Consider the following 15,402-nt stretch of genomic DNA (forward strand, 5'->3'; position numbering starts at 1 on the left):
ATCAGTAAGAGGTCTTGTATTCACTTCCAAATGTAAATATTTTCTTCCTCCAAAAACTAAAGTTCAAACGCACCAAAACCTGTGGGATGTGTGCACTTCTACTCTGCCTCCTTTCCCTGAGACCTTAGCTGAAATCAAGATAACCAAGCCTCAAAACCCATAAAATGTTACTCAGCCAAGGCCAGGAGCACGTTGCTATGGGGGTGTGTAAATAGCAATATGCTAATGGACAGACCACTTCACAGAATCACAGAATGGTTTGGGCTGGAAGGGACCTTAAAGATCATCCAGGTCCAACCTCCTGCCGTGGGCAGGGACGCCTCCCACTAGACCAGGTCACTCAAAGCCCCGTCCAACCTGGCCTTGGACACCCCCAGGGATGGGGCAACTTCCGTGGCCAATATTTCTTATTTCCCACTGCAGGACGCAGGAGCCTTAGTCAAATACGGGAGATTTATTTTGCTGCAGGTACTCCCAAAACAAAATACAAAAGGGGCTGTCCCCAACGCAATCTGCGAAATATGTTTTGCAAGATGGCGTTGCATGTGTGTTGCAATTTCTACAGACAGAATTAGACCTTTTAGCTGTCTTGTGAAGTCCAAATAAAAAGGAAAAGGGAGAATGTTTGTTTTTTTCTTTTTCTCCTGATCCTTTTTTTTTAAGTTTTTAAAGAAGGAAGAAAATAGGAAAACAACAACAACAAAAAAACCCAACACCAATAAACCCCAGCATGATGGGTTTTGAGAGAGGAATCAACTTCTATTTTTGGGTTTTTGTTTCCCAGGTAAATTTATAGTCTCCAGCTATGAGCATTGGAAGCCTTACGAAATGTCTTGAGCAGGTTACGCCTGGGATATGTTCGTCAGGAAGCGATAGATTTGACCTGCCATAGTAATAGGCTTGTTGTCAGTTGCACAGCAAAGAGGGAAGTCTCGGGGAACATGCTGCACAAGGGTGGAATGTAGAGAAGACAAGAAAAAAGCCAAAACGAAAAATCCATCTCTGCATGGTAAAAAGAATGCCCTACTTTTCTAGTCTGAGACTTATTATTACTGTTCAATGAGACATTAAAACCAGGTGTCAAGGTACGGGCGATGTCTCTTTTCATATTCACTCTGCATCTTTGAAGGACCTATTTTGTTCTTTATCTCATGTTCCTCAATCCACAGAAGAACCACGAGGTGATCCCCACTCTCGTTTCCCAGCAGGTACGTACATCAGAAACTGCTCCCCTGTCATTTTCCAAGGTGGTTTTAGGCACACCCTGCTTCTCTCTTTATCTTTTATTATCTGTGGTAGTCGGGAAGAGCTGTTTTAAATTGGTTGCCGTCCTAGCGTGTATCTCTCCAAATGAAAGGACGGCTCAGCTGGCGGGATGCACACGCGGGGCGCTGGCTTTCTTCTCCTTTCCACCAGCCCCGTGCTGGGGAAGAGGGGAGGGCCCCTGTGAAACCAGCCGGATGGGGTTTTTTGGGGGGTTGAGACAGCAGTATGTAAGGCAGCTTGTGACTGATGTTAATGATGAAATGTCGTAAAAAGTCAAACCTGGTTATTTTGAGTGCCGGCTTTCTCCTGTCACCTCCGCTTGCACTGCTGGGCAAACATCCTTCGTGTCGTGTTGAGTGGAAAAAGGTAAAAACACCCAAAATCATAGCTTACTGGAGTGGGAATAAAAGAAAAGCCTTCCTCTCCACTCAATCTTTTTCTTTTAATTAAAAATGGGTTTAATGTAAGCAGAAGAAAGCAGACATTGTCTCCCTGCTATTGTTCTAGCTGGCAAGGTTGAACAGCCCTAATCCATAATATCTGTAATATCTCATTAATTTAGGAATCATATTTATTGTTTTTCTCCTTTCTTGCAGTCTCGTTAATTACAGTCTCATCTATAGAAGCAAAGAGTGTTCTCAAATAATGGAAAGGAACATCTTTTTCATGTTAATTAAGCAAAGGAGTGGAGAAAGTGTGGGAAATCGCCATGTATTGCACATACCAGAGAGGAGGAAATCGCACTGTTGAAGAGCATACAGGCTGCGCAGTAATTCATGCACTCTTCCCTTTCTGGTACAACAACTTTTATGTTTTGTGGCATTTAAAGGACCTGGAATTTTTTCTTTCTACTCCCCAAAATGGCACATTAGGAGGGCTGAGCTTGTCTTGGTTTACATGGGATTTATGCAACATTAATAACAAAGTTTTATCCCGTCATCCCTTCACGGACTGTTCTATACTGCTTGGGACTGAACATGAAGCGTTTTTAAAGAGAATCGGTGACAATTATAATAACAGCTCATCTTGATTATATATTAGGAAATAAGTGTTACATCTGTTATATTTATCCCTGTCTTCCTCTGAGCTCTAGCTATAAAAATAGATGCATTTCTATAGCACAAATGTTAACAAAAGGACACCAGCACGTTATCAGAGGGAACATGCACAGCTGTGGAGATATTCTGTACAATCAAACATTTCACAACAATTAATGTCTTGGCCAGGCTGGCTGGGCCAGCAGCACTGGCAGGCAGACGAATTCTGTAAAGATAACTTAAATGTTTTCAAGGTTATATATACTGCACCCACTGCAGGGAGGGAAATGAAATTTGAGGGAATGGAGAGCTGCTATGGAATATCTTTTCAGCATCCTTTATTATCACAAACTAGTGTCACTGACCAAAGATCATAATCGGATGCTTCAAAGAACAGGGCAACTGATTTTTAGACAGTATTTCTCTGTGGAAATTACTCCATTTTTTAGATCATCCAGTTGTCAAAGATTTGCTTGAACCTTGAAATAAGAGTTAATGCTATTTCAAAAGCCCTTGGTTACCTAGTATCAACAGAAATTTTAATTTTAACTGAATTCTTAGAGAGAAAGAGAATTGTTTTCCTTTTAATAATCCAAAGCCAAATAGCCAAACTCTGGTAGAAAGTGATTTTTTTACATGGGGGGAGGGGGAAATTTGTGCCTTATTTCAAAACTACTGCTGTTATTTGGATGCTCCCACCGTGGTTAAACACCCTTGAATATTCTGGCATCATTGCCATAATTCGTTTTAATATTTCTTGATGTCAGTTTGGTTTTGACCTGAAATAAAGTTTTTGGGTTTCTCTTGCCAAGGTTGAATTAGGTTGGCAATATGAAGGCAATATTTTGTTTCCAGTTGACACTTCTAGCAAGAGTGAAGAGGGTGAGAGCTGGAAATCAGTTGCATCATGGGTTATTTTTACTTCAGTGGCCAGGAAAGTCAGATGTTCTAGTTCAAATCCCTCATCTCTCACCCTGCCGTTCTTTCCATCTTGACCCGAATCATTCTGCCACCTTTTACACAGCCTTTTTTCTGCTGATGTAAAAATGGACATCAAGCAGTTTAGTGGCGTATGGTCTACAGATCAAAACTCGTAACTGTCAGAGAGTCCTAAGGAAAGGATTTTGGAGAATGGCCTACCACTATACTGTCAAATCAATTGCATGTTAAATGTCAACAGTGTAGTTCAAATGACAATTAAGCCTCTCCAAGCAATTTATTTTTTTTTTCTTTTTATTGCTTTGCATTTTAAAACCAGAGGATGTACATTTACTTGTCAGCTACCATGTTATTACAGATTTTTTCACTATATAACTTTTGTTTTGTCTAAGGAAATTTATAGTCATCAATGAGCAAAAGAAGAGGATGAAGTTCCTTTCTCCTACATTTCCCTGGCTTGTTATCAAATTATTATGGTCTATTAAGGAGTCAGCACTTGTGAAAAAAATTCTCACTGTGTTTTTCACATTTATACAGATGTCTTGGTATTCACAGTCAGCTTTTGGAAGAAGATATTCATAACAGGAAAATAATGAATGTTTACATTACCTTGCAAATTCTATCTAATTTCCAAGCTTTGTTGTACCTTATAATCATCTTGTTCTAAATTAAATTACAAAGTAAATTCTTTCCTCCAAACTTGCCTAATACCTCCCACAATCAACTCTTGTATAACGCGCAGAGTGTAAGGGATTCCAGTGTATTCATATATGAAACATACAACTCATTCATTGCTCATCCTCCGTAACCATGGGCTCCTACGGCCACTTTTCTTGAATTAGAGAGTTGGTAAATGTTGGAACAAATATTCCTTCTATTTTTCCATGCAAAAATTTTACGTGTTTCACACGAAATTCTGGGGTGTACTAATGCTGGAAAAACGCATGCACTGGCACCCTCTCCTCATCCTGCACTGTCCGTTAGCGGGTGCAGTGCGCTTGGGTGTAGAAGTTGTCATTAGGGAATGTCACAGTCACAGACAGGTCCATATCTACAATAAGAATCTTTGGGTGGATCATTCCTGGGGTGTCCTGGTTCCGGTGGGGATAGGGTTAATTTTCCCTGGTATTCCATGCCATGTGAGCCACGCCCACCCTGAGCTGCCGGGGGAGGGGACAGGAAGTTGCTGCTTAAAAGCGGGCTGGGGCGTCCCGGGGCCGGCCGGTCGGCGAGCGGAGCGGCGGTTCCGTAATCGCGTTTGTATATTCCCCTACCCGTGTTGTTGTTGTTGTTTGCCTGTTCCCTTTGCTGTTCTGTTAAACTGCCTTTGTCCCAACCCAAGAGTCTTGCCTTTTCTTACGATCCTTCCTCTATTAGGAAGGCACGTGCGAGCGGCACGTGGTTCTTTGTTGCCATCTGAGGCTAAACCACGACAGTCCTTTTTGGCGCCCAACGTGGGGCCCGAAGGGTTGAGATAACGACAGAATCCAACTAGAACGTGGAAAAAACGGTTTTGGTTTTTTTTTTTTTTTTTTTTTTTTTTTTTTTCTTGTATGCATTTATTTTATTAGGTAAATAGTCACTGGTCATCATGTTGCTTAGTTTGTTCTCATGGCTGTGTTACATAAATTCCTATATGGCTTATGTACTCCCTGCGATGCTGTTTACCATGTCTGGAAGAGGGATGAGGATTATCATTCTGCTGTCCTGTGCGATATCTGTTTATGATATGATAACATCACTGTTCAGACGGCTATTTTGGGGTGTTTATGTGGTTTTGTTGTCCTGTCCGTACATTGGACACTGTCTCTCAGAATTTGTTAATAGTTTCCCCAGCCCTTTTGCCTCCCTTTTCTCCTTCGGGTCAGGTATGACAGCTTTTGAGAATCTTGAATATCCTTGGGATACTCAAACCAGTGTGTTCCTAGTGTTATGTCTCCTGAATACGTTCCAGGTCTTGTTTAGGGTTAAGCAATTATTTAAGACTACCACCCGGAGATCTGCTCCGAGGCTGGATAGTCAGGGGTGGCATGGCATGTGGGAGAGCATGGGCAGGTACCTAGAGAACTACTCACCTCCAATGGTCTGGGACTTCACCCCTGAACAATTACAGGACCCTGATAAAGTGGTAGAATATTTGAAGGGAAAATGCTGTGGCTATTCTAGAGAGGCACAACTCACCGCGCTGTGCTGGGCCCTGGCCAGTATCTACCAGGCACTGCTCAGAATTATGCAGCACCCTCAAGGGGAAGAGATGGAAACCAGACTGGCGGCCCCTGCGGCTGCTGCGGCCCCTGCGGCTACTGCAGCCCCTGCGGCGGCCCCTGCGGCGGCCCCTGCGGCTACTGCAGCCCCTGCGGCGGCCCCTGCGGCTACTGCAGCCCCTGCGGCGGACACTGCGGCTACTGCAGCCCCTGCGGCGGACACTGCGGCTACTGCAACCCCCGTGGTAGCCACTGCCACTGAACCAGGAAACCAACCCGTGCCGGTATCAGTTGCCCCCATACAGAAGAAGAAGTACACAAAGAAATCAGTTCGCTTAGTAAGAGATGATGATGAACCAGGGCCATCACGAGAGCAGGAGGAAGAGGCAGAACCAGAGATAATTACTCGATCCCTATCCTTGAGTGAGCTGCGGGATATGCGAAAAGATTTCAGCCGACTTTCAGGCGAGCACATTGTCACCTGGCTGCTCCGGTGCTGGGATAATGGGGCCAGTAGCCTGGAATTAGAGGGTAGGGAGGCCAGGCAGCTGGGATCCCTGTCTAGGGAAGGCGGCATTGACAAGGCGATTGGGAAAAAGACCCAAGCCCTCAGCCTCTGGAAACGACTCCTGTCAGGCGTGAGGGAGAGGTACCCCTTCAGTGAGGATGTTGTATGTCAGCCAAGCAAGTGGACTACCATGGAAAGAGGTATCCAGTACCTGAGAGAATTAGCCGTGCGGGAGATGATTTATTATGACTTGGACAATGCCGACTTACCCACAGACCCTGATGAGGTGCGATGCACAAGGCCCATGTGGCGGAAGTTTGTACGGAGCGCACCATCGTCATATGCCAACTCCCTGGCAGTAATGGAATGGAAAGGTGAAGAGGGACCAACAGTGGATGAGGTAGCTGGCCGGCTCCGGCGATATGAAGAAAGTCTCTCTTCCCCCCTTGTCTCAGCTGTGGAGAAATTGTCGCGGAAGGTCCAGCAACTTGAAGAGAATATGTTCTACTCCCCACCTGCACGGGCCAGCATCTCAGCTATTAGAAGCAGGCATTTCCCCACTCAAGAGAGAGAGTACAGAGGGTACACACCACGAGGCACCCTGTGGTTCTACCTGCAGGACCACGGAGAGGACATGAGGAAGTGGGATGGATGACCTACTTCGATCCTGCGGACACGGGTACAGGAGTTGCAAGGAAGGACAACCACAAAAGGGGATCCCTCCAGGAAAAGTGCCGCCCCAGTTTCCAGTGGGCCGTTCCCCAGACAAAGCAGAAGGCCTGATCTTGCTTCTGATCCTCTTGAAGGAACTTCCAAGTCATTTATGCAAGAAGTGAGTAATGGATACTATGACGAGTATTAGGGGGGCCCTGCCTCCGGCCAGGTGGAGGAAAGGGACAACCGGGTTTATTGGACGGTGTGGATTCGATGGCCTGGCACATCAGACCCACAGGAGTATAAGGCTCTAGTGGACACGGGTGCGCAGTGTACTTTAATACCATCAAGCTATAGAGGGGCAGAACCCATTTGTATTTCTGGGGTGACAGGGGGATCCCAAGAGTTGACTGTACTGGAGGCAGAAGTGAGCCTAACTGGGAATGAGTGGCAAAAGCATCCCATTGTGACTGGCCCAGAGGCTCCATGCATCCTTGGTATAGATTACCTCAGGAGAGGGTATTTTAAGGACCCAAAAGGGTACCGCTGGGCCTTTGGCATAGCTGCTTTGGAGACAGAGGAAGTTAAACAGTTGTCTGCCTTGCCTGGTCTCTCGGAGGATTCTTCTGTTGTGGGGTTGTTGAGGGTCAAAGAACAACAGGTGCCGATTGCTACCACAACGGTGCATCGGCGGCAGTATCGCACTAACCGAGACTCTCTGATTCCCATCCATGAGCTGATTCGTCAACTAGAGGTTCAAGGAGTGATCAGCAAGACTCGCTCACCCTTTAACAGTCCCATATGGCCGGTGCGAAAATCTAATGGAGAGTGGAGGCTAACTGTAGACTATCGTGGTCTGAATGAAGTCACGCCACCGCTGAGTGCTGCTGTGCCAGACATGCTAGAACTGCAGTACGAACTGGAGTCCAAGGCAGCCAAATGGTATGCCACGATTGATATAGCGAATGCATTCTTTTCAATCCCTTTGGCAGCAGAGTGCAGGCCACAGTTTGCTTTCACTTGGAGGGGCGTCCAATACACCTGGAATCGACTGCCCCAGGGGTGGAAACACAGTCCCACCATTTGCCATGGACTGATCCAGACTGCACTGGAACAGGGTGAAGCTCCAGAACATCTGCAGTACATTGATGACATCATTGTATGGGGAAACACAGCAGAAGAAGTTTTTGAGAAAGGGAGTAAAATAGTCCAAATCCTTCTAAACGCTGGTTTTGCTATAAAGCGAAGTAAGGTCAAGGGACCTGCGCAGGAGATCCAGTTTTTAGGAATAAAATGGCAAGATGGACGCCGTCAGATTCCAATGGATGTGATCAACAAAATAGCAGCTATGTCTCCACCAACTAGTAAAAAGGAAACACAGGCTTTCTTAGGTATTGTGGGTTTTTGGAGAATGCATATCCCAGATTACAGTCAAATTGTAAGCCCTCTGTATCAAGTAACCCGGAAGAAGAATGATTTTAAATGGGGTCCTGAGCAACGACAAGCTTTTGAACAAATCAAACAGGAAATAGTCCATGCAGTGGCCCTGGGGCCAGTCCGGGCAGGACAAGATGTTAAAAATGTGCTCTATACCGCAGCCGGGGAGAACGGCCCTACCTGGAGCCTCTGGCAGAAAGCACCAGGGGAGACTCGAGGTCGACCCCTAGGGTTTTGGAGTCGTGGATACAGAGGATCCGAAGCCCGCTACACTCCAACAGAAAAAGAGATATTGGCAGCATATGAAGGGGTTCGAGCTGCTTCGGAAGTAGTTGGTACAGAAGCACAGCTCCTCTTAGCACCTCGACTGCCGGTGCTGGGTTGGATGTTCAAAGAAAGGGTCCCCACCACACATCATGCAACCGATGCTACATGGAGTAAGTGGATTGCACTGATCACGCAGCGAACTCGAATGGGAAACCCCAGTCGCCCAGGAATTCTGGAAGTGATCATGGACTGGCCAGAAGGCAAGGATTTCGGAATGTCACCAGAGGAGGAGGTGACGCGTGCAGAAGAGGCCCCACCATATAATAAACTGCCAGAAAATGAGAAGAAATATGCCCTGTTCACTGATGGGTCCTGCCGTATTGTGGGAAAGCATCGAAAGTGGAAGGCTGCTGTGTGGAGTCCTACACGACGGGTTGCAGAAGCCAGTGAGGGACAGGGTGAATCGAGCCAGTTTGCAGAGGTGAAGGCTATTCAGCTGGCTTTGGACATTGCTGAGCGAGAAAAATGGCCAGTACTTTATCTCTACACTGACTCATGGATGGTGGCAAATGCTCTGTGGGGGTGGTTACAGCAGTGGAAGCAGGGCAACTGGCAGCGCAGAGGCAAACCCATCTGGGCTGCTGACCTATGGCAAGATATTGCTGCCCGGATAGAGAATCTGGTTGTGAAAGTACGCCATGTAGATGCCCACGTACCGAAGAATCGGGCCACGGAGGAACATCAGAACAACCAGCAGGTGGATCGGGCCGCCAGGATTGAAGTGGCTCAGGTGGATCTGGACTGGCAACGTAAGGGTGAACTATTCATAGCTCGGTGGGCCCATGACTCCTCAGGCCATCAAGGGAGAGATGCGACATATAGATGGGCTCGTGACCGAGGGGTGGACTTGACCATGGACGCTATTGCACAGGTCATCCATGAATGTGAGACATGCGCTGCGATCAAACAAGCCAAGCGTTTGAAGCCTCTTTGGTATGGAGGGCGATGGCTGAAATACAAATATGGGGAAGCCTGGCAGATTGATTATATCACACTGCCACAAACCCGTCAAGGCAAGCGCTATGTGCTCACAATGGTGGAAGCAACCACTGGATGGCTGGAAACATACCCTGTGCCCCATGCCACTGCCCGGAACACTATCCTGGGCCTTGAAAAGCAAGTCCTGTGGCGACATGGTACCCCAGAGAGAATTGAGTCGGACAACGGGACTCATTTCCGAAATAGCCTCATAGACACCTGGGCCAAAAAGCATGGTATCGAGTGGGTGTATCACATCCCCTATCACGCACCAGCCTCTGGGAAGATAGAACGATACAATGGACTGTTAAAAACTACACTGAGAGCAATGGGTGGTGGGACTTTCAAACACTGGGATACACATTTAGCAAAAGCTACCTGGCTAGTTAACACCAGGGGATCTAACAATCGGGCTGGCCCTGCCCAATCAAAACTTCCACGTACCGTAGAAGGGGATAAAGTCCCCGTAGTGCACATGAAGAATATGCTAGGGAAGACAGTCTGGGTTAGTCCTGCCTCAGGCAAAGGCAAACCCATCCGTGGGATTGCTTTTGCCCAAGGACCTGGGTGCACTTGGTGGGTGATGCGGCAGGATGGGGAAGTCCGATGTGTACCTTATGGGGATCTGATTTTGGGCGAGAATAGCCAATGAATCAGATTGTGTGCTGTTAATTGCTAAGTAACACTGTCACTGTATGTCCTCATTGCTATAATTACTATCAGTTGTACTACAAGTAAGGCACAGGGATGATGGGATAAGAACTGATCTCAGCAGCTGGCGCCCAGCAGTTTCCTCAAGATCTACATCTTCAGCCCACGGACCGCGTGCATGAGCCACACCAGGTGCACCAGTCACAAGCTCCGAAAAATACAGCATGCAACAGACCAGCACCACCCAGCATCTCACCTGCCCTGAGAGACTGTTCTAACAGATGGAGCCCAAAGCCGTGGATTAAAAGAACTCAACGGACACTTTGGAGGGATGACCCATAAACTAAGGGCATTATATGTGTGTATATATATATATATGTATATAACAGGGGAAAGTGGTGGCAATTCATTGGAACCTGCTGGGCGTGGCATAGATGGTATGGAATAAGGGGTGGATAATGTCCTGGTTCCGGTGGGGATAGGGTTAATTTTCCCTGGTATTCCATGCCATGTGAGCCACGCCCACCCTGAGCTGCCGGGGGAGGGGACAGGAAGTTGCTGCTTAAAAGCGGGCTGGGGCGTCCCGGGGCCGGCCGGTCGGCGAGCGGAGCGGCGGGGAGCGGCGGTTCCGTAATCGCGTTTGTATATTCCCCTACCCGTGTTGTTGTTGTTGTTTGCCTGTTCCCTTTGCTGTTCTGTTAAACTGCCTTTGTCCCAACCCAAGAGTCTTGCCTTTTCGTACGATCCTTCCTCTATTAGGAAGGCACGTGCGAGCGGCACGTGGTTCTTTGTTGCCATCTGAGGCTAAACCACGACATGGGGTCAAGTGTGAAATTCCTTGTATGCCCTCTGAAGCTTTGGTACAAGCACTTGTCAAAGGCAAGAGTATGGCTACCATGCCAACATTGGCATGACTTCATCCATTCTCGATGCTTTTCAGGGACCCTAATTTGGATTATCTTTACCTGATCCTTTGGAGTGAATTCCTATCAGCAGTTGGGGTGCGGTAGGTGCCTCCTTTGGAGAAATAGAAGGATTTAGCTTCATCCAAAATGAATCCAGCTGTTGTGTTTGGAGATGACACTGCTATGTAAACTGCACAGCATGAGGGCAGGTGATTGGGAGATTCGCATTAACGCTATAGTCCTGATGTGAACTAAAATGGTGACGTATGTGTACCTAATGAGTCATATCAGTTGGCTCCCACAGTAGGAGTCTTGCTCTGTTCCTTGGAAAGCAATCAAGGATGAATGAGGAAATGGTGAAACTTCAATCAGACTTTTGAAAATTCTCTGGGAGTTTACAATCCAAGGATCTTTCCTCCATCCAGTGAAGTAAATCTTTCTCTTTAATGACGGAGTGAAGAGATGTAAATATTCTGTCAGCTGTATATAGGTTATGTTTTTAAGATTTTCATCTGCAGTTAAGCAGTATTTGTGGTGATTAAATGAGAAGCATATTTATGTCTTCGGCTTACCTTTGTCAGCCAATGAAATTAGTTTATGAGTAGGTTCAATCCTATCAGATTTAGCATGCCATCGGCATTATAATAGCCTGCTTTAGAGCTTTAAAGAGACTTGAAAAAACCTTTCTTATTTTCAAATGGAACGAAACGGTGGTTGAACAAGAACTGGTTTTGGTTCAAATGCTGCGTTTACAAATCATGTAAAAGGGGAGTTTGAATTGTATGAAAACCATTGTGCAAAATTTAAGGGCTGCACGCATAGCTAGTGTCTGTATTTCATAGCTGCTTTCTGTGCGTTTTTATATTCTGAAAATTCTTCATCCGGTTACATGACAGTTTATGCTGTGTTAAAATTATTAGCAGAGCTCTGCCCCTTATTGCCTCCTGGAAGAACTTTTAATTTGCCAAAAGTGCTTAGTGAAAATGATTTTTCACCTAACACAAGGGAAAGGATGCAGATAGGCTGTATTAGGTTATTTTGGTTGAACCCTCATGTATAGATATCTAAACCACTACTTTTACAGTATTAGGAAGGTTTTGGTAAAGCTGATGAACCTATTTTTTGTTATGGAACTATTTCCTTTTAACTTGCACATCTTCAAAAGCAACAGGCAGTTTGACCGTAATATTCAGTATCATTCACTCTGCCTTCAAAACAGAAGAGACAGGTCTTTTGACCTGATGAACAATGGTGCAGAACAAGTAGTCTAACCTGAGTAATAAAGAAATGATCCCGCTTCAGGTCTTTTTCAGTAGAGATTTCCACTGAAAGGGCTGCAGCTGTTTCCATGAGAATCTGAAATAAATAACATACCTTCTGTTGTCACTGAGCAGCATACAAAGTAAAGATTCTCGTAAGTCAGGATTGGTATTTTAACTTAAGATTCACATAGCTAAACTAATGGGCAATATCCTTTATAAAATGTTGTATCCCCATGCGTGAAAGTGGGTGAGAATTATACAACTGAAAATGATTCAGAGAAGCAGAAAACATCACAGGCGAGAAAAACTGACCCAAAACTCAGTGCACCGGTTTTGATATGATTGATCATGATCAGAAGTAACTTCATGAAATTAAATTATTCCTCAGAGCAGTCCAAAATATATTCTGTGTGCCTTCACAGACGCCTGAGGTAATCCAACCTTTGTATAGTCTACGGAAAACGTGTGTGTTTTAGTTCTAGGGCATTTAGCATCTGCTAAATGACGAACAGAAGAAAGGGTTTGCAGAGGGATTTGCTCCCCAAGGCAGTCCAGCATTTTGTGAGCACGTGGCATAGAAGACTCACAAATCGGTATGAATGGATCAACTGTATAAAGAGAGGTCCATATATAGTATAGGGCTCACAGTGGGGTAGCGATCCAAAACCAAACCATTGCAGAGTGAAGTGTTCACCGTTTTTTAGCTGTGTTGCATACTTGTGACCCAAAATATATGTTTAGAAGCTGGGAAGTGCCTTCAGATGGAGGTGGTGGAAGGCACTGTGTGGAAGCTATGTGATGAGTGCTGAAAAAGAGTTTCTTTTCACAGGCAAAGATGAACAGGAGGCAGAGGGGAGATGTGGTGAAACCCTTGAAGCCTTGTGTGAAGCTCATTTTTTACAAAGGGAATTCTCCACCCAAAGAAACTGGAAGTCTGGTTGGAGTTTCTCCTTCAGCAATGAGGCCAACATGTGCTTTCAAGTTTGCAGAACATCCTTTTTTAATGTGAGACGTGATGGGATACCAACTGAATCCATCCAGCCACAATCAGCAGTTTGTATGTTCAGGTACCTCCTGGCCATCTGGCCCTACTCTCGCTCCCACCCAGGTGCCCCCCACTTCTCCGTGCCCCCGGCTGGTCTCTCGTCACAGTTACCTGGCTCCGCACGCCTGTTTCCAACTCAGGCTCTGAACGTTCTTCAAACCTAAAGGTCATTGTTTGTCTGATTTATTTTTTTTTTCCTCAGTCTACACTCTCAAAATAATCTGAGACAACAAATACAAACAACTTCTGACAGTTAATTTGTCCTAGAAATCAATCCAGAACCCTCTAGTAACCTACATTAAATGTCCAGTCCCTTACTAGGGCATACATTTCTGGGGTGCCATTAATACAAACAGACTCCCTGTGTCAAGTAATCTGCTTTTTCTTTAAAAACATCACAGACGTTTCTCATATTCTCCACATGAAGCAAAACTCTTTAGGCTCATTATAATCCCATTCCTATCCCTCCCCACTGATTTCAGCCTAATTTATATCTTACCCTGGTACAAGGCAGAAATTGGTTTTGATGGTTCTGTCTTTATGTAGGTGGGAATTAGCAGAACTTCATATAAATTGCAGGAAATGTACAAAGTTCTTCTGAAGTCAAACGTTGAACATGATTATATACAGCAAATTATAAACTGATTTTGGACTGCAAAGTTAATATGAAAAGTGCGCTATGCTTGTTAGAGTGTATAAAACTCTTGAGATGAACTTAGTAATAACTAGTTTTTTAATGTTTCCACTTAGAATTATATGTCACTGGAAAGTCTTTAAAACTAATTGGAAAACATACGGAGTGCTTTCAGAATGTGTATGTGGCCAGGTATGCAAAGACCTAATGATAGAAAAGCGTGCTCAGGCAACGTATGCAGCCATGGGGCTTCTCGGAACTGCATAGACACTGTTTCTTTTCAAAATAGTTGCATATAGTTCAGCTGAAATTCCAGTTTAAAACTGGTTAAGTAAATATTTATGCATTTGTGGAAAATTGGGTCTTTTTTTCTTTGCTTTTAATAAACCAGAAACTCCACTTCTAATCGCGTTATGCTCTGTAACGAACATTTAACGCTTGTAAGCACGTCAGTTACAACTGTGGCGTGAAAAAAGTTTCCACAGAAAAACATAAGAAGTTTCTCGCACAGAAAGTTTTATGCATCAACATAGAGGGGAGGAAAGTCATGTTTCTTAGCAACAGTTTTATTTGTGAATGAGACAGTTTCCTTCATAGCTTATACTACGTTAGAGTTCTATTTGACTATTTAAATATGTAAACAAAATATATCATGCCAGGTATGTTTTAAACGTTTATTTTCGATAGCTGATCTAAGCTGGGACGTACCAGTTTACCGTACCGGTATTTTGAAGGTACTGGTGGTCTCTGTGGCGATCAACCTGCTCCGTGGGCCGACCTCCAGCCTTACGATAAAAGGTAAATATCCCTAAAACTGTGTGCTTCTTCCATTACATAGAAATGAAAAATATCCATTTGTTTATTAACTGCAGTACTCCCGAAGTTTTCACTGAAATAATTAAACTTTTTTAGTTCCATTAACAGTCTAAACCTAATCCAGCATTTCACGAGTATATGTGCCCAGTATACATACATCTCACTGCAGAGGTGGACCAGGTACGTGAACGCTGGATCGTTTGCCAGAGGTAAGAGTTAATTGTTAATGGCAGGTTCCCTCAGGAACGTAAGTGTTGCGGCATTGACGGGTTTGCCCAAGACAGAGATGGAGGGGGAAGATTTCCGAGGAAAACAAACCAACTCCCATCACTGCTCAGAACTGCAGGCAGGTCAAGTCTTTCTCACCATTAAAGTCATGGATTTTTACCTAGGTTTCACCTTTCTGACATTGCCAGTGCTTTATGCTTATTTAATTTCTATCTGAAACTGAACAGAAAGGATATTTTGTTCTTGATGGAAAATCATACATGATCAATGTGAGGAGATACTTCTGGCCCCGTGGACCCAAGCAGCTGTGCGGGTTCCCAGCGCCGGAGCAGAGCTCCTCGGCAGGGACACACCACGCTCCTCTTGGTGTACTGAGATGCTGACTCTTGTTTTGAAGATTTTGCCTGGGAAACTGCTACGTCCCTGAAAAAAGAGGCAGGGGGAGAGGCAGGAGCAGCTTTCTAAAGACCTAAAAATAACTGGATATTTGCCATCTGTGTTCATTCTAGAA

The 15,402-nt window shown here is 45.0% G+C and overlaps 1 long non-coding RNA gene across 1 annotated transcript; it reads left to right on the forward strand.

Annotated features, from left to right (window-relative positions):
• The first annotated feature begins 1,876 nt into the window (after window positions 1-1,876).
• LOC134515518 (uncharacterized) lies at window positions 1,877-14,566 on the forward strand. Its single transcript, XR_010071036.1, has 3 exons — window positions 1,877-2,061; window positions 12,998-13,379; window positions 14,535-14,566. It is a non-coding gene; the product is annotated as an uncharacterized LOC134515518 (long non-coding RNA).
• The last annotated feature ends 836 nt before the right edge of the window (window positions 14,567-15,402 follow it).

The sequence above is a fragment of the Chroicocephalus ridibundus genome, chromosome 4 (genome assembly GCF_963924245.1).
Source record: "Chroicocephalus ridibundus chromosome 4, bChrRid1.1, whole genome shotgun sequence".
Classification (NCBI taxonomy): Eukaryota; Metazoa; Chordata; class Aves; order Charadriiformes; family Laridae; genus Chroicocephalus; species Chroicocephalus ridibundus.